A 24,426-nucleotide genomic window follows, 5' to 3' on the forward strand; every position below is an offset into this window, starting at 1 on the left:
CAGAATATATAAAGAACTCCTGAAATCGCAACAGCAAAAAGACAAATACCTCCATTTAAAAAACGGTACAAAAGACTCGAATACACATTTCTCTTAAGAAGAGATACAAATGGCCAATAAAGGGTGACCAACAACAGTGGTCATCAGGGAAATGCCAATAAAAACCACAATGAGGTACTGCTTCACACCCACTAGGATAACTATTATTTAAAAAAATTAAAAGCAGAAAATAAGTGTTGGCATGGATGTGGAGAAATAGCAACATCTGTTCACTGTTGGTGAAAATGTAAAATGGCACGCCACTGTGGAAGACACTCTGATAGTTAAGTATAGAATTGCTAGATGACCCAGCAATCCTGTGTCTATACCCCAAAGAATTGGAAGCAGGGGCTCAAACAGATATTTGTACACCAATATTCATAGCGGCACCACTCGCAACTGCCAAAAGATGGAAGCAACCCAAATGTTCATCCACAGATGAACAGATAAACGAAATCGTATATATATACGATTGAATATTATTCAGCTATAAAAAGGCATGAAGTTCTGATACATGCGACATGGATGAACTTTGAAGATACCATGTTGAATGAAATAAACCGACCGTCAAAGCTGAAAAAGAACCCTGAATATCTTCTGGCTGAGTGTTGCCCACAGCACAGCCGTTTATGGAAGAAGAACCCCTGTGGGATCCTGAATCAGGAAGAAAGAAATTGTTATGAAGTACATCACTGGGACAATTTGTGAAATTTTAATATGGATTGTGTATTATTACAAAAAGACAAATATTGTATGAGCTTATGTATATGAAATATTTAGAAGAAGCAAACTTCATAGAGACAGAGAGTAGTTAGGAGGTTATGGATGGAAGGAGGGAGTTACAACTTAATGGGGAAAGATTTTCTGTATGAAGTGATGAAAAATTAGGCATAAAGATATCGGCAATGGTAGAACAAATATTGTGAATGTAATCAATACCACTGAATTCTATACTTGAATGCAATTAAAGTGGTACATTATGATTTGCATATTTTTTACAATAAAAAGTCTTTTAAAAATAAGACTTTGCTTTTAACTGGTGACTTACATAAAACTTTAGCGTACATACCTAAAAATCACCTGGGAGCTTATTGAAATGCAGATGCTTGGTGCTGCCAGTAGGGATTCAGGATCAGTTAAGGGCCCAGGAAATTGCTTTTCAACTTTAACAAAAAAATTCAAACTTATAGAAGAGTTGCAAGAAAAAAACGAAAGAACTCCCGCATATTTTCTTCATCTGCACTTAACTGTTAACATTTTGCCACCTGTATTTTTCTCTCTACCACACACATCCAGCATGATTTTTTCAGAACCATTTGGGAGTAAGTTCTAGATAGCAAGCCCCTTTACCTCCAAATACCCTTTTAGCATGTGTCTTCTAAGAACAAGGACATTACATAACCACAGTACAACTGTCACACTGAGGAAATGTAACACCGATATACCGCCATTATCTAATACACAATCCATATTAAAATTTCACAAATTGTCCCAGTGATGTACTTCATAGCAATTTCTTTCTTCCTGATTCAGGATTCCACAGGGGTTCTTCTTCCATAAACTGCTGTGCTGCGGGCAACACTCAGCCAGAAGATATTCAGGGTTCTTTTCAGCTTTGACGGTCTGTACCTAAAGCCGGTTTTCCTATCTATTTGACAAGCCACTTTCCAGAACTAAAGTGTTTCTACAGTTCAGCAGCTGTCCCCTCATAGCCCAGTCTGGGAGAGGCCCTTTCTAAACCATTGTTGATAAAGTAACAGGCTTGCTCGTCTATAAATCAGTGCTGGGATTAGTACTGTTGTCAAAATAGAGAAGAAGAAGAAAGCGACATAAAAATTAAGTGAGTTCAAAAAGGATTCTCCCACTCCATGTTACATAACCAGATGTCTTGGCTCGTTCACTTGGATTCGTTCATGGACAATCTTTCACGGACACCAGTTCTTAACAATTCATAATACTCAAGTTATAGAAGAGACCACAGGATTTGCATTAGGCAAGATCTTTCTCTGAAATGCATGAAAGAGCCAACTACCATTGTCTTAAAGAAGGAAAAAAGCAACAAAAGGAAAGAGAAAGGAATGCATGTATTTTGTGTGACTGAGGCTTTGCCAAAGTTACTAATGAAATTCAGCCCAGCTAATTAAACATTAGATTTTAGCTTTCTTTTCTGAAATGCCCTTCATTTCCATTTACATGACTTGACTTTATTAATTTTAAATTATAAGTAGTCAGTAACAAAATTACCCTCTAACTATGGAACTTAATCTTTTTCTTTGTGAGTCTCTACATTCATAATTTTATTAACACGACTTGCTGCCGTTTTTTCCACTTTCACCGCTTTTCAAATTCCCAAGTCCGACACAGCATGAAAACACAAAGTTGAATACACTAACTTATTTTTTTAATTGGCTCTTACTGTAAACAACTGTTACCGAATCCTTAGTAAATTAGGAAATGACTCTGCTCATTAAGGGGGTGGCACTTCATCCTGTTAATTCAACATCAAGGCTAGTAGACTAATTTATCCTGGGCCCATATACCAAAAAATTAATTTTTACCTAATACCTGTGAAGCCTGAAGCCTGTGAATGGATCTAATAATCACAGCTGACAATGGAAGTATGGGTGCACTGATCTTATCTTTATTGTGGGTGTGCATTTATAAAAATGTTTAATACTTTCAAAAAAAATAAACAATGCATCTGTGAAGGTATTTATGAAAGTATATAACACTCAGATGTCCCATTATTCTCTACTTCATGGGAGCAAAATGTTCACACAACAGGTCGCTCCAATGACAACATCCGACACTCCAAATTATCCTGCAATTATTAATCCTAATGCTCCAGAACAGAAAGAATTTGTTCCACAGATCCTGTCATTTATTCAGGGAGTGGATCTGTGACTGCAATGCCTGGGAAGAGGGGCGGGGTAATTTGCAGGATTAGTTGTATTCAAACGGAGACCTGTAATTAGTACCCTTGTTTCTCCTACAACTCCAAAATGTCAAATAGTTTTCTTATTATGGAGTCAGGGTTTATTTATAGATTCGACACCATGACACTTGCAAAACTAACAAAATAAAAAAAGTTATACTTGATACCAGGAGGATAACAAGAAGTAGTTTTAAGCTCCCTGAAGGGCAAAATAAAGAATGCTGTGGGAGCTACAGGCAGTTTCGGGAAAGAGGTAATGGTACTATAAAGAGAAACAAACCTCTTATGTTCCATGAGCTGAGTTTTCAGGGCTGTGATGAGAAGCTGGCAAACTTAACACAAACAAAAGCAAAGTCTGCGCCTAAACCACTGGACAACTGATTCTACGAGTTACAGGTACATTTCATGAAAGCATTCAATTCTTTCATTAGTTTCTCTTTTTGTTTTTGTGTTTTTTTTAAACTGTCTTGAAGTATCACATGGAGCGGAAAAAGTACAAATCTTCTAAAGGCAAAGCTCTCAAAAAGTGGACTATTTCCAGCCTGGCAGAAGCCGCTCTCCCTTCCACTTCTAGCCATGTCCCCCACCCCTACTCCCACCGAGGTAACCACTCTCCAACACTGTTTTCATGAGTTTTTGTGTTTTTTTTTTTTTTTGATGTTTAAAAGAGTGCTATTATGGTGGACTGCTAAAATGCACACCCCCTGCCTCCCCATTTCCCAGGACCCAACTCTTCCAGCATCGTGCCTCGGTGTACCTGAGCGGGCTTGGGGCAGCCTGCGCGGCGGGAGGGAAGTGGGAAGGGCTGTGATTATAAGACCTTGCCCGTGCCTCCTCCCCGAACGCCTCTGAACAGAGTCCGGTAAAGGTTCCCCATTATGTGCCACATTGGTGAACCCAGAAACTTAAGAGGCCAGCAAGCCTTCCTCCTGGGAGAAAAGGGGTCAAATGCCAGCCTGAGGGGGCATGAAAACCATGTGGAGGAAAATGACTTCCAGGACCGGACAAGCCATCTCAATAGTCTCCAGGGCACTTGCCAAATTCCCCAGTGGGACGTCAATTGCACAGACCTGTTGATCTTGTCTATAATTACTTTCAGCCACCTTTGTAATTACTTTGGCGAAGGTGTCCCAGGCCATGTATTCATCCGATATTCATTTACATGGCACCTTCTCTGAGCCAGGCCAGGGAGTGGGATATGGTAGGGAGAAGCAGAGGTGCCTGGAATTTCAAGTTCTAGGGGAGACAGAAGCCCAGGGCTCCTGACTTTACAAGGGTGGGGTGAATAGTTCACAAAGGCTGCATGGGGAATCTTGAAGGATAAAGGGAAACTCAACGAGGGAGACAAGCTGCATTCTCCCTTTGGGTGTGCAAAGGGAGGGAGACATGAATCTGCAATTTAGGAATTCCACAGAATCAGATTTAGCGGGAGGGCCTAAGGAATAACTGAAATCTTAGAGAAGAGAAATAAGCGAGGATAAGATTACATCCTTCAAAAATCCAAGGGGCTGTCAGATATGGTTATTAGGATATGGAGTAAGCTTGTGGGAAGGTCATTGGATTGCAATCAGCTTTCAGAAGCAGGCTGGCACCACAGCTTAAGCACTTATGAGCTGTGTGGCCTTAGAGATACCACTCACCCTCTCTGAGACTCAGTTTCCCTATCTATAAAATATGGAGAAATTTCTCTGCTTTTCAAGGTTGTTTCAGGCACTGGAGAGAATATATTCAAACCAACTGGCACCTACCTGAGCCCAATAAACGACAGTTCTTACTGCTATCTTTAAACTGATCTCTTTTGAGTCCACTGGGTGAAAGATGAAAAAATATAGATGTCCACTCAACAGAAGGAAGAGCTTTCTAACAGTCAGGATGGTGCAAAGATGGAAGGTACTACATCATGAGGCGTGATCCCTAGAGGTAGGTGATCAAGCAGAGAAGGTGGGCCTGACCCCTGGAGAGAAGGTTGTGGAGGACAACCACACTAGTAAGGGTGGAATGAAGGAATTCTGAGCTGTGGGTTGCTTCCAAGCTGAGATTCTATCGTGACTTCTATTTCAACAGCATCAAGGTTAAATCTCCGGACTTGTAAGCCCCACCACAGCAACCTCGTTCAAAATTGGATTTCCGTAGGAGTCTCTCATGGAAAATAATTCTAAATGGGTCCCCCACTCTTGGGGAAAAAACTAAAATGGCCCATGGTACCATGAAACAGGAACGGAAAGGAACATGAGCAGAGAAAAAGTAAAATATACAGCTCAAAAAAACAGACAAGGGAATGAGTTTTAACATTTAACCATTTCTACCTAAAATGAAGGAAAGCCACCAGTCTCTTTTTCATTCTCCCTCTGAACAGTTCCAACTAGGCTCCAAGCAGACTGAAAAACAGGATGAAATAAATTTACTCTACGGGACATGAATCAAGTTGCATAAACTTTACAAAAATACTGTGCTAATATTTGCCCTCAGCACGGACACACCCATTTGGGTGTCAGTCCACGATTTTCTATCTTAGGCTCCAGCCCCCCACCCCCACCCCCGCAATCTCCCTCCCTTTACAGCCAAAAGCAGAAGCCTTCAGAAAAGAAAACAGCTAAAGTCACTTTGAAAGGTTTGAGATGTGCTAATCGCAGTGTATCCTGGCCAAGAAGCTGGAATCTTACAGCTGGACCATCGGACGCAGCCTCTGCTCCAGCCAAGGAGTGTAAAGCCGGCAGCGGCCCGACCAAGGAAACCCAATCCTCACCCCTGCGGCCCTCGCCACAACTTTCCCTCAAGGAAATGCAGAAAAGTACAAAAACAAAAACAAAACCAACCAAACAAAATCACCGAGCTTCTGTCTTTATATAGTCAGAGGTCTTAGGCAAGTCATTACTCTATTTTTTTTTTCTTGATTTCTCTTATTGGGGTAAAATATACATGATATGCCATTTACCATTTTAGCCATTTTTAAGTGTATGTATCTGTGGCAGTTGCTATATTCCCAATGCGTCACTGTAGCCACTCTGCATTTCCAAAATTTTTCATCGCCCTAAACAGAAATTCTACACATGAAGCAATAACTTCCCCATTCTCTCCTCCCCCTAAACCTGGTGATTTTTCATCTACTTTTGGTCTCAATGGATTTGCCTATTCTATATGTTTCGTGTAAGTGGAATCATACAACATTTGTCCTTTTGTGTCTGGCTTCTTTCACAGCATGTTCTCAAGGTTTATCCTTGTTGGAACATGCAGCAGAACTTTATTCCTTTTTATGGCTGAATAATAATCCACTGCATGTAGATACCACATCTTGTTTATCCATTCATTTGTTGATGGGAACTCGGGTTGTTTCCATCTTTTGGCACTGCTCTGATTTTCTTTGGCTCAGTTTTCCAGCTTAGGCTCCTTCCAGCTTTAAAATCCTAGGCCCGTAAGGTTTTAATCCAAGCGGCCAGCTCAGGTTATATTAGATATGGCAACATTGCTGGTTGCCAGAGCCCCTAGTAACTGAGGTAAAATGTTATTTTTATATAGCCTATTTACATTTCCAGGGCTTTGTGACTTGGCAAGCTAGAGTCAGAAGGTTAATGAAAGAAAAGGGCATTACCCTTGAGAAAGACTTAAAAATGCATGCCAAAATGCTAATCAGAATAACAGGATTTAGGAATAATTGAATGTATATTTGGTTGCTGTTGTTGCATTTGTTAGTTTGTACTGAAGACTTTCCCTGTGCTGGGAATACGAAGATAAATGCAACCAATTTCTTGTTCTCAGGGTGTGCACAGGGCCTTGGACAAGTAACACCATGGCCTGCGGGCCCCCAGGCGCCCGGGGTCTCAGTGGGCCAGGGGAGGCTGAAACAGCAAGCCGAACCTGGGTTCCAGTCCCTTCTCTGCTGCTCCCAGGCTAGTTATGACCTCCGGCACATTACTTTCTAAATCTGGGTTTCCTCATCTGTAAATAATTCAGAGAAGCAGCCACAAAGCACCCCACCCAGCAGGCCCCGGCCCACTGCAGACATTTACTCAGCATCAGCTGTGCTGACAGCTGCCTCTACTGGAGGCCCTCCGTACCCACCTCGCTCCTGCCCCGCAACCTGTTCCCGTCCCGAGGAACAACCAAGGACCCTACGAGCCTTCAGAGTTTACCAAACACTTTCACAACCTCCATGCCAGAGTCACTGGTGCTGGGCCCAGCCGCCGGCTCCGCTGTGCCCATTTTACAGATTGGTGGGTCAGGTGCAGAGAATCAAGACCAAGTCATGCACCCAGTCCCCAAACCTGATGATGCCCCAAGCTCAGGCCAGGCACCACACATCCCCTTTCCTCTGCATCCAGGGATCCTAGGTATGACTGATTCACCTTTACGGTGGAATCATAGGGGGAAAGAGGCATAAACACTTGCTGATGTCTCTCTAATTTCCTTGTCCTTTGAGATAATCTCCATAATAAACACTCCCCACAGCGCCCGCCTGCCCGCTGGTCAAGTTCCTCTTAAGAAGGAAATCACCCACCCGGTCCAGAAAACCTTTTTTGCTCCAGTTTATTCTGCAACATCAGAAACCTGAGAAATGATCTGTGTTTTTATAAACATATTCCCTCCATTCTAAGGTGACAAGACTGATTTAATGGGAGGTGCCGAAAAATCTGTTAAAGAAACAGTACACACAGAGCACCCGTTCACTGTCAGAGCCTGGGCCCTTTCAGAAAAGGTAAAATGGGGAAAACACACTTTCGGAATGGAAGAAATGTGGCAAACAACACCGCTGGTTTTTGCCAAAGGCAGGGAGGGAGCACGTGCACATGACATGACATCACACCCCCTCCCCCAGGCAGTCCTCCCGGGTTAATTATTAGCAGTGGGGCAGCACGGAGGGGCCGCCTGCGTTTCCTGCGGCCTGGCCCAGGCTTTGGCCCTGGGCCTCTCCTGCTCCAGGGTGACCCACCGCTGTCCTTCTAGAGAGGTACTAAGGGAGTGGCCAGAGTGCCCTCCAACTGCATCTGCCTCCTGGAAAGCCAGTAAGGGGCTCTGCAGCCCCTGGGAGGCTGAGGCTGGGCTGCTCAACCCACCCAGCTCACCTTCAGGGACACACGTACCAGCCTTAAGCCAAAGGTCTTATGAGGACAGCCAGCGGGGGGTGGGGTAGGGGCCGAGGGACATCCTCTACATAGCAGAGGTCCGGGGACACTCTCACAGTATCGCACCCTGGGTGAGATGCTCGGACAGCACAGACTCCATCGCCGGTGACTGCGGGGGGGGGTGGGGAAATGGCTCTGCACACTCCCCACTCCCCCCAGGCAGCTGACCCTGGCAGGAAAGAAGAGGATGGCTCCTCAGGCCAGAACACGCTCTGAGGCCTTCACCGGGAATCCAACAATGGATCGGCCAACACCATTGTCTTCTTGGAGGGTATTTTTAAGTACGGTTGCACTTGTAACGCAACTATATATTCTACCTGTTCCTGTTATCCCTCTCGAACATGTGTCTAAGTATTTCAAATACACCCCTGCCATTATTGACTATGGTTTTATAATATTCCACTGGGCGGGTGTATGTAACCACACTGGGTGTGTAGATGGCTTCTCATTAGAGCTTAGGTTTCAAAAAGAAGCCAGAGAGTGGAGGGGGAGCTCCTAGAGCCGAGGGCAGGCACAGCTGCCAGGGAACAGCACCCAGAGGAGCGTGACTTGGGGCAGAAACACCCAGGCACTGCATTGGACACGTGGAAGCAGTTAAAATGGAAAGGTCTAGTGTTATATATGTGTCACCGCAACAGGCACGTGGGAGCAAGGTGGCCGAGGGGCTGAGCTCACAGGGGCACGGCACACCAGGCGACCAGGCACCTGATGATTCGGGCAAAACCGCCGAATGTAATGTTTCCTGTCTTTTCTACCTGGGACAATACTTTTTACCCTGGGATGGCAGGGAAGGCATCCCCTGAGCATCTCCCGGCAGCGATGTGAGGTCCTCTACACCTCGCATCTCTCTCAATCCTCACGTCGCGTGGGGGAACCAGGCTGAAGGATGGCAAGCAGCGCGCCTGAGGTTACCTGGCTGCGACTTGGGGGCAGAGCAGACTGCAGAGCCACTGGCGCTAGACAGGGAGCTCCTGGCTCCGGCCTCTCTGCCCTCGATCCTCTGGCAGAGTTGACCTGTCACTGCCCTAGACCGTGAAGCCTCAGGAAAGCAGTATCAGTGCCCTCTAAAAATCAACACCGTGGCCCGACACCCGGCAGGGGCTCGACAATTAACTATGGGACAAGTGGAGGGAGGGATGAGCATGCGTGGGTGGGTAAACCTTGGGGTGGGGTGCACGCTCCATCTACCCCATCTGTTTCTCGCCACTGCTGCAGGACCACCCCCGGTTCGCTTTCAGAACAAAAGAGGAGTAAATCTGATGGGCTAAATGTAGTAAGAGTTAATAGGAACCAGTATTTGCATTTGCACTCCTAGTATTTCACCTAAAATGACCCAAGATCACACTAGCACTTGTAAATAATGATGGAGCAGTCAGAGGGTCCCGGCCCTGGAAAATCCCTCCTGATGCCCTCAGTGGTTTCCTAGTTAGAGCCTCTCGTGGGGCTTGAGCAAAACAGTGACTTCCCAAAGCTGGGGCTCCCACTTCCAGGGGCTTTCCCACTGGAGGCGGTTCTCAGGGATGGCCTGCTGCAGATATGCGCTCAGAACACTTGAGGTTAACCTGAATTGCTTCAAATGGCAGGAGTGAGCCTCTGGCTCTCAAACTTCCAAACAAAACAAAATTAATCCCGGCTCCTAGAACTCATTTGGCTATAGTAGGCCCTGCCAGACCTGGGGCCGGCCCCTCCGTGCCTTTATCACTTACTGCCCTCGCCGTGCACACTTGGCACCAGCTGGGCTAGTCCTGAGCTGTGCCGACCTCGTCCCTGCCTCAGGGGTTTGCACCTGCTATTCCCCTTTGCTTGCACACTCTTCCTGCAGATACCACCTGGCTCGCCTCCTCACTTCCTTCATGTGTCTGCTCAAATTTCCCCTTATCAGCAAGGCCTTCTCTCATCACTCCTTGTTCCTCTTACCTTACTTTTTTTCTCCTTAGCATGTATCACCACTGGATACATTAAATATTTCTTGCCTGCCTCCTTCCAACTCCCACAGCCCAACTCCCCTGTTAGAATGTTCCTTAAAGTTCAGAGACTTTATTATCTGCTGTATCCCCAGCACATTTGAGGTGCTTGCTAAATATCTGTGGGATGCATGAATAATGGGTACAATGAGGAAAACCATATTCAGTTTTCACAGTGCCGCTGAGCTCTAGGTAAAGTGCCTCCAGCAGGTAGGGGAAGATGGATGGTTCCCAACTCACAGGCCAGCACTGCATGGACCCCGCAGCAGGCATGTCCAGTTCTGGACCCATGATAGTCCCGGTCCTGGACCTGAGACAAGGGCTGGCAGGACGGGGCCACCACATGCCGTCAAACGCTCCGACGAGGCTGGCAGCTGCCACTGCTCACCTGGTCATAGAAAATGGAGTCTCTACTCACGGGCGCTTGATAAATGCTTGTGAAACACACAGACGTGTGAATGAACAGCTCAAGTACACTGGCTCGCACCTGCGCTTTCCCCAGGCTTCGTCAGCGCTGCATAGCACAGTCCGAGAATTCCATTTCTAGAACCTACTGCCAGGACATATGCAGACAGGAAAAAACGGAAGTTTTATCCACAAAGATTTTCCTCTTGGTAGCACTGATAACATTCACGATGACAAACAAACAAGCCAATTCCCGACTTTAGACAACCAGTTAAGTAAACCACAGATCAGCCACAGGATGGCCGTGAAGACTCGATACTGCCATGGAAAAAGATCAGAATATAATCTTAATCTGGTTACTAAACTGTATTTACAGTACAACCACAATGAATTAAAGCAAATATAAAGGAATTCCCATGACAGTGAAAACATAATTGCTTTTTCTGTTCTTCCAATTTTTTTTTTTTTTTTTTTTTTTTACATAGGCAGGCACCAGGAATTGAACCCGGGTCCTCTGGCATGGCAGGCAAGCATTCTTGCCTGCTGAGCCACCGTGGCCTGCCCCTTCCAATTTTATTTTTCCTGCAAGAGCAACTAGGACTGAAAGAACAAAAAATCAAACTGATAGAATTTAAAAGAAAAAAAAAGCTGTCACCTGATGCCTCACCTGTGTCCAGAACATTTATTGTTTAAAACTCCTCCCCTACCCACCTCCTCCCTCCTTTCCCATTTTTACAATCCTCTGGCAACACCTGCAACACCCCCCACCCGACCCTGTCCCCAGAAATCTGCCCCCAAGGCTGGACTGCCCCACCCTGATTCTCCGGGCCCTGTCCTCCTCTTCCCAGTTCTGTAGTTTTGGGCAAGTTATTGAACTTTTCTGAGACTTTACCTCCTTCTTAGGAAAATGAAGTTGTACCCCCACCTCATGGTCCTACTGAGGGTCAATGGGTTAACAGCCCCCCACCTCCCAGTAAGTAAGGTAAGGCTGGGCCCCACTCTGCTGGTTACACCCAGCCTTGGGCCATGCTCTTACGGCCCCCTGATGCCCGGTGTGCTGGTTATGAGCTGTTAATTACCCCAGAAAAGGCCAGTTTTTTTTTTTCCTTATGGCCATGTTCTTTTAATTCATCCCTGTGGGGGCAGATCTGTTGTGGGCGGGACCTTCTGATTAGGTTATTTCAGTTGAGATGTGACCAGCCCATTCAAGGTAGGTCTTAATCTTTTTACTAGAGCCCTTTCTGAGAGGACAACGCATAGAAACACAGAGAGAGAGATGCTAAGAGAGGCGGCCACTGGGACCAGGCGCTGACAGCAACGAGACCCGGGAGCGAAGGACCAGCAGACGCTGGCTGTGTGCCTTCCCATGTGACAGAGGAACCTCGGATGCCAGCAGCCCTTCCCCACAGAGGAACGCATCTTCCCCTCGATGCCTTTCTTTGGACATTTTCAAGGCCTTAGAACTGCACGTTTATAAACTAATAAATCCCCAGTGTGACCCACCGGTCACAGCGGTGTACCCCTTCCTCCTTCATTAACATCCTCTCCACAATGCCTGCCACGAAGGGCCCCACGCGAAGCCACAGAGGGAAGAGGCTGGCTCCGGCCCCTGCCCTCCACGAACCCCTGGGCTAGCTGGGGAGGGAGATGTGTCAGTGATCACCTCCTGCTGTGGGGGCTGCTGAAGCATCCTCCAGGCATGACCACAGCTCGGCCTGGGGCAGAAGGGAGCACCTCGGGGGGTGGGAGTGGGGGTGGGAAGCTAGACCCCAAAGGATGAGGCCAACAGCAAAGTCAAACCACCCCGTACCTATCCAAAAGCCTTCAGGATTCCCACTGACCCTTGTCCATCACCGCCCACTCCTGACACCTATCCAACCCACCAGATCCAATACCCCTGGTACACCTGCTGCCACGCAATAGCCCCGAGGAGCCGAGTCGACAGCTGTGCACACAGCTGGTTTTGCTTCCTTTGAGTACTAGCCTCCTTTCCACAAGCTCCTCCCCACAAGTCGTGTTCTGGACCAACGCCAGGCCAGAGCACCAGCATCGGCTGGGCACTTGCTAGAATAGCTGGTGCTCAGGCGTTCCCCTGAGGACTCGCAGGCCTCTCACAGGCTTTCCACCCCAGTCCCTGCGTCCCCCGGGCCTTGGGGTTCCTCATCGCCCCGCGGCCAGTTGCCTTGAGCATCCAGGCAACGACCTAACAAGGCACCTCCGGAGTGTCCGCCTCTTCGACCCTGCTCACCTCCACGTGTACCCAACCAGCGCCGCCACGGCCCCACCCTGCCCAGGCGAGTGCAAACAACCCACAACTCTCTCCCTCTCGCGCCCTCCGCCTCGCGCCACAGATGCATGTCCCGCCACCCCCTTTCTGTCAAGCCGACCGACAACAGCATGTCCTGAGTAAGGACCACATGCCATGGGGTGGGTGCTTTCCTCGTGCGGTCCTGGAATCGTCATGGCATCACTGCCATTCCCCTCGTGGAGCTGAGGGGCTCAGCCACAGTCCCAGATTACTGTGCGGTGGATCCCGGGGATCCTGGAAGCTGTCCCAGGAGATGAGAACATGGAGAGGTCCACAGCATGGAGAGCTCCTGCCGAGACAGTTCTGTGGGAGATGGCCTGGAGGTGAGAGAGCTCCTTGCCTTTTAAATGAGGAGCAGGCATTTGGCTGGAAACTACACGTGAAGAATAAAGGTAGTGGGAAAAAAAAGCAAGGTAGGCAGAGGCCAGCTGGTGAGAGCCTTCCATGATGGACTAAAGAGCTGGGACTTTATTAGGTGACAAAAAAGCAATGACGTTTTTGGATCAGTCTGGTAAAAAATGGCAACATATGCCTGGCCCTGGCACTGTGGGATCGACAATGCCTTGCTGACCAAAAGGAGAAAAAGAAGTGTAACAAAACAAGGTGTCAGTGGCTGAGAGAGTTCAAATAGAGTCAAGATGCTACCCTGGAGGCTACTCCTACATAAGCTTCAGCTAGGTATTGCTATTTACCATGGTTTGCCAAGCCCCAACCAGAACCATTCCAGCCAACCTTAAAGAAAACCTAGGGCTCTATCAGAGATTCTACAAAGGTTTCATGCACTATGATTTCTTTCCAGAAACCTACAACCTCCAGATGGGTTCCTAGGCCAGATAAGTACTAAAACCTGGAGGGGCCAGGGTCTCCAGCACTCCAACCAGGTCCATCTCCCTATCCCATATTATCGATAGCCCCTTCCAATATGAAAAAGTTAGAATTGGCATAGCCCAAAGATTCCTAAAGACTGGGAGAAAGATCAAAGGAGGAGGAGGAGTTATAACAGAGAAGACAGGATTTAACAAATGAGTATGACTGCTGAATCACTATATGGATATTTCTTTTAGTCTCCAGGGTCTTGGAGCAGCTAGAAGGAAAAACCTAAAATTATGGAATTGTAACCCATACCAAACTCTGAAATCTGTTCTATAACTAAGTTATGGCTTTTTCGAATGAATGCATGTTATTTTTCATAATTAAAAACAAAAGGGCAACCTCCTTCCCAGGTATCTGCTCCATTCCGTCTCCCCCACTAGCCTGGTTTTTCACCACTTGGGACTTGCTCCATGCCCCCACCCCCTACCCCCACCCCCCCACGCTGCAAAGGCAGGCAGAGGCTTTCTGGCACACATTCCTTCCATCCTCCCGCCTCCTCCCCCGCAGTGCTCAGCCCTCCATTCTCCACCACCTTTCCTCCCCTCCTCTGCGCAGCCAAAGCCCAGCTCCTGGGAAGCGGTTACTAGTGGTTTTCTCCCACCAGTTCCTCAACAGCGAAGACTTCTAAGCCATAAAGCCAGCTCAATGTGCCCCTTCACAAGGCTCAGTGCTGGGAACCTGCCTTCCTCACCCGTGATCGCTAGCATCTTCTCCAGAAGGCCGAGAGCCACGGCTCTCTTTTCAATCCCTGCCTTTCCACCTCAAAACATCAGCCTCTACACTCATCTCAAGGGAAGACAGCATCTCTAGCCCTTCGCCTTCAGCCGGCACCCTGGGAACACCCAGTGAGAGCAGGGGTCAGGGGGCTGAAGAAGCAGCTCAGAGGAGAAAGGCCTGACTCTGAGCCCTGTTCTCCTTAAAGGGAAAACATTTTCATCCTCATGATGCATCCCCCCCATCCCCAAGTAAATATTTGTGCATCTGAACCCTTTCCCTAACTCTTAAGAAACTGAAGCCTTTCTCAGTCTTTGAAGATGTCTTTCGATAGCAAATAATCATGGCAACACCCAATTTGCCTTTAAAATTAAAAAAGAAGTAAGATTAACTTTGTATAGAACAAATCAAAATTAAACACAGTTTAAAAATTCTTGCATTATTTACAGACTGGAAACACACCCATAGGGGTACGTATGTGAGCTGCAGCGTGGTTCTGTGGGACACAGTCTGGGCCTCCCTTGGGAAAGCTGGTACAAATGCAGAGTCTCAGGCCCCACCCCAAATCTACTGAATTGCAATCTGCACTTGAACCAGGCCTTCAGGTGCACATGAAAAAGCTGGGAAGCCCTGGCATCGAGCATATGGGTGGAGGCTGGGGGCTGTGGTGGGGAAGAGCAAGGCCAGATAGAGCCAGCGTACACGGAGCCCGCAGAGAAGGAGGTGACCTTTTTAGGGGAATCTTCCCATAGCAATATGAAGGAAGTACAGGCATGGCGGCCTACTGATGACAGCAAGCAGAATCAGGGGCAAGTGGGAGAGAACCATATGAATTACCCCCGTTTAAATGGGGCGGTGGGGGAGGGGTCGATTCTAAGGTGAGATGGATGGGATTTGTTCGTGTGTGTGGTAGGGGCTTCCCAGTAGGAAGGCTGTGTCATTTATGGAGACAGCATTTTTCAGGAAGAAGCTCTGCGTTGGCCATGCAGAGAGAGGGACCAGGGAATGCTCGTGGGGAGATGTTCTGATGTTGTACACCCCAGGTCTGGACTGCTCATAGACAGCCAGGCTGGAGACACAGACCCTGCGAGCCCCCAGCGAAGGATGGAGATGAGTTCACCCAGGAAGGCTGGCAGGACAATCAGAGCAGACGAGGATGGAACTCTGGGCAATTACTGCCAGGGCATAGGCAGCAAGGATGTGCCCAGGTAAGGTGAGCGGCAGGAGAGGAGAGCAGCAGCCCCAGAGCCCAGGAACAAGGGAGGGGGTGCATGGAGGTTCACAAAGGGCTGAGACGAGAAATGACCAGTGCTGTTGACAAGTGAGCAGTCCCTGGCCATCACGGCAGGACACTGTCAATGGGATAGCGGGTGGGGAAGCCTGGTGGCCACAGGTGGAGTGTGTGTGAGTGTGTGCAGGCGGGAGATGAACTGGAGACTGCTGCATAGATGCCTAAACATTCCACCAAGGTGGCAAGTTCCCTGTAATCAAGACTATGTCTTCCCTTCATTACAGGTATTGAGAACCTGGACTCCTAGAATTGAACTGTATGGATGGTGGAGATAGTAGAACAACATTCTGAATGCAATTAACAGCACTGAAACACATATTTAAGTATGGTAAAAAGGGGAAATTTTAGGCTATGTATGTTATTAGAATAACTTTTTTTAATTAGGTCTGTATAATACAATGAATCCTAATATAAACCATGGACTATAATTAATAATTCAACCATAACAATACTCTTTCCTCCACTGTAACAAGTGTGCCACACTAATGCATGGTGTAAATAATGGGGGGAGTTAACATCTGGGAACTCTATTTTCTGCATGATTTATCTGTAAATCTACAATTTCTCTGATTTTTTTTTTTTCACAGAAACATCTGATTTTTTTTTTGAAGAGGGTGAGAACTAATTTTTCTCAGCAACCATGAACTATATCCCTCCAGGAAGCCTGGCAGTGAAAAGGACTGAAAGGGGAGGCAGGGCTTGGAGAAGGTTTTTTTCTGAGTGACGGGAGGGCAGTCTGCAACTGTAAGTGGAGAGGTACATCTGAGCCAGAAGGATCTCAGTTTTCTCAGACTGGAGGAGGAAGAGAGAAGCAGAGAGGAGGCAGGAAATGAAGAAGAGAGGGGTCAAGGTGAGGAGGTGCCCACCAGCTGGCCTGGGGCATCTCAGGGCACCAGGTGAGAGGGTCAGTGGAGAGGTGAGGACAACAGGCAGGAGAAGAGTGGAGAAGTCCAGTCAGCTGGCGTAGGCATGTCCAGGGAGGTCTGAGAGCCAGTGGGACAGCTGGCTGCAAGGGCACGGAGCCCCTTTCCAGCGTCCATCCTCTAAGCCAAGAGCGGCAGCCCTCAAAGGGTGTTCTGCACAGCAGACTTGCTGGGGAGCGTGTTAGATCAAGCCAAATTCTTGGGCCCCACCTGAGAGTCTAATTCCGACCTACAGAAACTCCTGGGGGTAGAGCCAGGTGGTCTGTGTTTTAACAAGCCATGCAGGTGATTCTGATGCACCATAGTTTGAGAAACACTGGTACAGAATATAGAAATCCAATGGAAGGTATAATCATCTTTTTTCCATAGGAAAATGAAAAGATAAGTGGCCTGGCAACATCTACATAAAAGAACAAGAAATGCGTAACTGTTTAAATGTTAATACAACTTAGTGCTATGGTTAGACAAATCGTGTTAAAGAAGTACTAGAAATATACAGGCCATCTGATAAACTTCCCTTGGGCGAGATCTAGAAAACATATTCAAGATCTGGGGACTGGAAATTCTAAGATATGAGTACCAGTCCCTGCTCTGCCACTGACTACTGATGCGCCTTGAGCATGTCATGTTGCTTTTAGGGTCTGCATTTCCCCACCTCTAAAAAGCGGGGTCTGGAAAAGGTTCTTCCAAAAAGTCCCTTCCAGTTCTGATAACACTGACTCTCTCTCTGACATGCTTTACACAGTTATGTTTGGGGTGGGGATACATTTTTAACCAGTAAAATATAACCTAGCTAACAAGAACACCTTTTCCATGTTTAATAAGTGCCAGGATCCTGCATTCCAAGAACTAGAACATTCCATAATGGGCTTTTCCATTAAAGCCACTGATGCCTAGAGCTATAAAAACATTATATTGCACTGAGTGATATTCTTCGAGTCCACATGACCGGGATGCTTCTCAGAAAATACTTCCATGCTGTCACATCGTCATCCTATAAGACTTTTTAATCTAGTTAGAAGGGATGTATGTTTTTGTTTTTGTTTTTTTTTTACAAGAAAATGAGTTAAAGAACTGTACCGTCTTTAGCACATGTTGACAGGAGTTTCTTGTACTCGACATTGCACATCTAGGCTTTCTGATGAACGGCTCCACACTGACCTTGTTACCGGGATCCCTAGACTCTGGTTTCCTGCCTGGTTTCTCAGCATCCAAGTCCCTGTCTGCACCTTCTGGTCATCCAACGCCCATCCTCTCGTGCCTGGGTCCCCAGCGCCACCTGCCTCCCTGCCACTGCCAAAGGTTGGCGACTTGGTTATGATCTCAAAACTAAGGCTGGCCCTTCCAACATGAAAGAGTTAGAATGGGCATGGCCCAAATAACTCTAAAGAGTGGGAGAAAGATCAGAGGAGATGGTGGAGTTTTATAGAGAAGGTAGGGTTTCACAAATGAGTAGGAGTGCTGAATCCTTATCTTGATATTTCTTTTAGTCTCCAGTGTCTTGGAGCAGCTAGTAGTAAAAGCCTAAAATTGTGGGCTTGTAGCCCACATCAGACTCTGAAATCTGTTCTACTACTAAGTGTCAGAGATTGCTTTGAGATTCATTGCTTTTTTGTATACATGTTATTTTTCACGAATAAGAAGAAAAAAGTCCATTGTGATGATGAACACACAGACTGTGAACTGCTGATTTGTACACTTTGGGTGATTACATGGCATGTGAATATATATCAATAAAATTGCATTAAAAAAAAATAACCAGGGCTGGAAGAGGGAAGTGTATGTTGGTGCAGGAAGAAGAGGTAGAAGTGTGAGTACTAGGGGAAAAACGAAGATAAGGTCTAGGGAGGCTCCCGCTTCCTGCCCCACCTTGCTTACATGTTGTGGTTCTTAAATTCCATTAGAATTGGGTCAGTGGGAACCACAGCTGGCTTGTTTCTCTCCCCTTTGCATCGATCATAAGCCCTGTTCCTGCTCCTCCATCCAGCCTGGGGGCGGGTAAGAGATGTGCTAGGCTCTCACAGCCACTATGGCAGGGAGGAGCATGGTGAGTTGAATAAAGGTTGGCAGGCAGGAGGAGCAACGCTGGGGAGGGGAGCACTAGGGCAGAGGCAACCCCAGAGGCATGGGGAGACCAAGGCAAAGTCTAGGAGATTGGTTTGTCTTCATCCAGGTAGGGCATTTCTGGTGCTGGAGGGTTTCCCAGGCTGGCCCAGCACTGATCCACGACCTCAAAGTCACATCTGGGAAGAGTGACCAAACATCTCGATTTGCCTTGGGCAGTCTTGGCTGAAGCCCATCGGCCAGATGTAATTGTTGTTGTTGACTATTCTCAAAATGTTTCAGTTTGGATAGCAAATTATAGTCACCCACTTCTGGGGCCCGAGGAATTAGAGCCATAACCAAGGAAGGCGCTCTCTCTTTGGGGGAATGCTCTGCCTGTTATAAAATCAGCCAGATTCAAACCTATATGTGGTATGACTGCAACTAAAACAACAACATAATCCCACAGCAGAGAAAGAAGGGAGAATGGGGCAAACCAGAAAACCTACTGAATTTTTTTCTTCTACCTCTTTCCATTTCATCTTTTCTTAACACAATAAATATTTGCTGACTGCATTTGATGTTCCAGGCACTGGGCTTGCCACTGGGGACACCATGGGAGTTAAAACAGAGACACCCAAGCTGAGGGGCATCCTATAAAATATCTGGGTTGCACTCTTCAAAACTGTCAAGGTCATCAAAGACAAAGAAGGCCTCAGTGTTCCAGCCTAAAGAAGACTGAAAAGAGATGGCACCTGTGACACGTATGACCTGGAATTTTCTTTGCTACAAAGGACATTATTGGAACAGTTGGCAAAAATGGAATAAGATTTATAGATTAGATAATTGTACCATATGAGTACTAATTTCTTGATTTTAAAAACTGTAGTCATGTAACAGAATGTTTTTAGGAATATACTGAAGTAGTTGGGGGGAAGGGGAGAATTTATAACCGGCTCTCAAAAAATGGTTCAAAAATTATATATAGAGAGAGGGATAAAATAAATGTGATAAAATGGTAACATTTTGGGAATGTGAGTGAAGGGCATATGGGAGTTCTTTGTTCTATTCTGGCAACTTTTCTGTAAATCTGAAATTAGGTCAAAATAAAAAGTTACAAGAGGAAATAAAGCTCAGAGAAAGTTAAAAGAAAAAAAGACAAACCTTGCTCTCACAAAGCTCACAGTAGTTGGGGAGACAGATATTAATATAAATAATTACATTAATTAACTGCAAAACTGCAACTGTGAAGAGGAGAGAGCTGGCATCACGGGTGTGCACAGCAGGCAGCTTTACCCAAATCAGGAAAGTGAAGGAGGGCAGCTGTGATGATGGAGCCAAAGGATCATCCAAAGGCGTAGGGGTTAACTGGGGAGAAAGGAAGGGAAGAAGGCTCTGGGTCTCGCAGCCCCCGGGGCACGAAGGAGCACGATGAGACAGGGGCTGAAAAAAAAACAACCACATGGGGACCAAATCATGAACATGGGAGCCTAGAAGCGAAGCCAAGGAAATCAGCTTTGTCTGCGACCTAAGAGCAACAGGAAGGGTTTCGAAAGGCCGCCCTGGATGCAGAGTAGAGAAGAGACTGGCAGGGGTGAGAGAGCACGTGGCGGCCCTGCCCTGCTGGCAGGGGCGAAGCTCCTTGAGGTGGATGGTGAATGATCTTTCTTCTGCTCCCTGACAACTTTAATTTTTGATGGCAACCCTGCATGACTTTGATACCCAGCCTGGGAGAGGGGGTGCGGACTGCCATCACTCCCTCTCCAGACCCACAAGGGGCCAGCGGTCAAGGGATGGAGGTAGAGCAACTTCTGCCTCTCACCAAGCACCTCCCGTCAGACCTGGAGGGGGACTCACCTGACTGGGGCCAGGTCTCCACCCTCCATTTCCAACCCAGCACCAGCCGGTCTTGTCCCACAGGGTCTAGATCCTGCCTCTGGGACCATCCCTTTAGCTACGAGAGCCAGGACCTGCCCGGGAGTGGGCCGTCAATGGCCCACAGCAACCCTAAGCATGCAGCGCTGAATAAAACACTTGTCGGGAGGGTTAGTGTTTGAGGGTCCCCCCAAAGGGAGGGGACCCTTTTATGTGCCAAACTTTGCTTTGCTGGGTTTTCTATCATCAGCTCATTAAAACAGTCAACTAAAAGGAAAAAGGTTCCGTTATTACCCTCATTTTGCAGATAAATGATTTGGCTAGTTAATAAACAGTCTACCTTTTTTATGCAGCCTCGTCGAATAGGTCTGGAGGGACAGCCTTGGGCTCAATTCTTGGCTGTACTGCATAAGAACACTCCATTCCCCCGGGCAGTCACTTCATGTCTCTGGGCCTCAGTTTTCCCAGCCCATCTGTAAAAAGGGCTAGCAGGAATTATTGCGATTCTGGGGCCAGAATATACTACTCATTCCCTTTTGGGATCCCTAATCGTCTCTGCACAGAAGATTTGCTCCAACTTACAAATTTTTCAAATATTTATTAAAAGCTTGCATATCCTGACAATAAGTTCTGGGACCTGAATTTTCCAGGACTATCCCAATTTCAAATCCTCTGTCCTAACTTTCCACATAAACCATTAAAATGGCTCAAAAATTCCACTCTGTCAGTATCCAAACAACACCTCCCAGTCCTCCTCTTGGACAGAGAAGCAGCACAAACATTCTTTTTCAGACTAAAGATCCCTCAAGTTTTGGTTCAGAAAGTGTGGCTGGCAGAGCCCTGCTGTTCTCCTTGTTTCCCCCTTTTTCGGAAACAGGGTCTGGAGGAAGGCCTGTGGCCGTCATCCTCTATCAGACACGGCTGCTTCCGGGCAGATCCAGGCAAAGCGCAGCCAGGACATGTCTACCAAGCAGAAAATCACCCACAGCGCTGACGGGCGGCAGCTGGCCCACCCACCCACCACGCCGCCGGGACCAAGGCTGGTACCTGGGGAGGCAGCATGGCCAGATACGGGCTGTGAGGCTTAAATGAATAAGTTAATAGTTGGAAAACACTCAAAACGGTACCTGGGAGCCAGAAGTTGCCACGTTTGTATTTAACAAACAAAACAAGAGGCATTCCTGGCAGAAGCTTCTTGGGCTTCAAAGCAATCTAGAGGCCCTGCTCCCAAACGGGGAAACAAGGGGAACTTCTCTGCAGCCCCATCCCCGACTCCAGGCTGAATGAGACCTGCCCCTCATTCAGAGATGGGGGTGCGTGGGTGGGACCCTAACCACAGAAGGTGGGTCCTGCTCTGGTGAAGGTCACGGGGCTGGACTTAGAGAAAAATCACCACTCCTGAAATACACACAGTCCCTTCATGATTCCAGCCTTTCTCTTGCCATTCAGTCTGCCCTGAGTGCCATCCTTTTCTACCTTCAATGCTTCATTCAAATGCCAACTAATCCATAAGGCCTTCCTTGGCGCCCTTGTCAGAAGGAAAGACCAAGGGGCTGCCTCCCTTGGTCTCTACTGCACCTAGTGTAATCCTCTTTTAAAGCAATTATCATATGTATATCACATACATATGTCACTAGCCCCCAATTCCATCACAAATCCTTCCATCCTTCCAAGGCAAGTGTTCTGCTTTCACCTTGGAAGCCCTAGGGCCTGGCATATAGTACAGACTCAATAAACGTTTAAATTTGCTGTTAAATCTGTGCTCTCAGCTGCTCTTAGAACAACAAGCTAATGTGGAGGCAGAAAGAGGTTTCAGGTGCACGCACAAGCAGAAGCTCTGTAGATGCAAGAACTCTAAGTCTCAGAACCCATGACCAGATCAGATTTCTGCCTGGGGCTGACCAAGCATTCCCTTAGTATCCCTCTCAGCCACACCTAAAGGAGACACTTGTGAGACTGGAGCCAGAGGTCAACTAGACTCAAAGACAAAAATTGTGTAGACATTCTCCTGTCCTGTCTCTGGGAAGCAACACCAGCAGCCTCCCGCCACCACCCCCATATGCCAATGTCCTGATGCCTTCAGCATTCCAGCCTCTGCAACAGACTCTGGGAGGAGATGAGAGGGACCAGTCCTGCTTTACAGGAATTCATTGTCTTGTGGAAGGAAGGTGAACCCTGGGGTTGCAGTCAAGAGGCGCACTCTTGGGTAGAGAAGGAGGCAGGGTGTCATGTTTGGTTGGTCCCCTAGAATCCCCAAAGCTGAACCCCACTGATAGGTTGCATCCCAACTTAGAAAATGGTACCCGTGACATGCCTGGACTGATAATTCCGATGACTACAGTTAGTCTGCCTTGCTCTTGACCCACTTTTTGTGAGTTCAGTTTCCTCATCTGCAGAGTGGGACAACACTAATTGGACAATGCATGTGAAATCTCCCAGTTCAGAGTCAACAATCAAAAAGTTGGTCTCAATGTCCTAAGACCAATTACCAGCTTGGAACCCAATTTACCTCAAGGACAAAATTTGTCTCTGACCCTGCCTCCCTGGCCAGGTCCCTAAGAGCTGAATGAGAATGTGGAAAGCTAGCAGAGTACTTTCTCTATGAAAATGCAGAAACAGGGCTCAGAGAAAGTAAGTAACTTGCCCCAGGATGTGAGTGATGAGGCAGTGGGGTTTTGAATTTGCTTCAGTGTCATCTTGGTTTCTTTCTACTGCCCCCAAACTGTCCCCGAGGGCCAACACGTGGCTGGCCTGGTGGGGATCTGCCCTCTCCAGTAGGAAAGTCCACCCAGGCACCCTGAATTTACTGGGATCCATTAATCTACTCAGCAGCCTACCAGCAACGCACCTACCTACGCATAAAAGCAGCTCAAGAAATGCTTGCTGAATGGAATGCCTCAGCCATTGTAAAACACTTTAACTTGACCTTTTGCCTTCCCCAGCTAATGTCTAATTTGCATATACGAGTCCTTTTTATGAGAGATGGCAAATCACCAGAGACAGCTCAGAATCAATACAGCTTGAGTAGTAGGCACATTATATTCTACTTGAATTCTCTGCAAATTCGTATTCCATTAACTGTATGTGGGATTTATAGGAGCTCACTATAAACTAGAATATTTAACTAGAACAACCTACTCTGTCATATAATAGCTTACTGTTGTTAATTTTCAACCAGTCAATCTCCGGAAGGTTTCCAGCTTTCAACCCACCTTACATCTTGAGTCAACTGTAAGGAAAGTCACCTATTTAAAAGTCTCTACAATAAAAGGCAGCTTGATGCAGGAGAAAAGACCTGTCCATAGAACAAGGAGACCTGGGTTATATCCCACTGACACTGTACACTGGGTAATCAGCTGTTCAAAGCCTCACTTTCCTCATCTGTAAAACGGTAGTAACAACAGCTTCACAGAGGCAACCATAAAAATGAAATGCAGTGATGCATGCAGGTGCATTCCCCACACTTCTATAAGGTTATGCAAATGTTAGTTACTCTAGTAAAAATCACAAGAGGAAATTCTCAAACAACTAGGGCTAGTGAGAGAAAGCAGGTTTCTAAATCAGTGGTTTTAAAGGAGGTGCCATGGGGGTTACGCCCTCCCTAGCTCAGCCCACCCCACCCCCACCTCCCGGGGAACATTAGGCAATGTCCAGATGTGTTTTGGGTTGTCACAACCTGGAAAGAAGGATTGCTACTGGACTCTATTGGGAAGAAAATAGGGATACTGTTAAAAGATCCTACAATGCACAGGACAGACTCCCACAACAAAGAATTCACCAGCCCCAAATGTCAATAGCACCGAGATTGAGAAACCCTGATCTAAACAATCACTTAGAGTTGGGTTTAGGAGCTTTTGAGAACAGAAATCTTTCTAACCAGGCTTTACTCCCTCACATTATCCACTTAAATATTTGCAAGATGAACCATCTTACAAA

At 47.0% G+C, this 24,426-nt stretch overlaps 1 protein-coding gene across 6 annotated transcripts in view; it reads right to left on the reverse strand.

Moving 5' to 3' along the window:
* PTPN3 (protein tyrosine phosphatase non-receptor type 3) overlaps positions 1-24,426 on the reverse strand; it is a 183,320-nt gene that overhangs the window by 86,359 nt on the left and 72,535 nt on the right. The window lies entirely within an intron of this gene.

Source organism: Tamandua tetradactyla, chromosome 2 (genome assembly GCF_023851605.1).
Source record: "Tamandua tetradactyla isolate mTamTet1 chromosome 2, mTamTet1.pri, whole genome shotgun sequence".
Classification (NCBI taxonomy): Eukaryota; Metazoa; Chordata; class Mammalia; order Pilosa; family Myrmecophagidae; genus Tamandua; species Tamandua tetradactyla.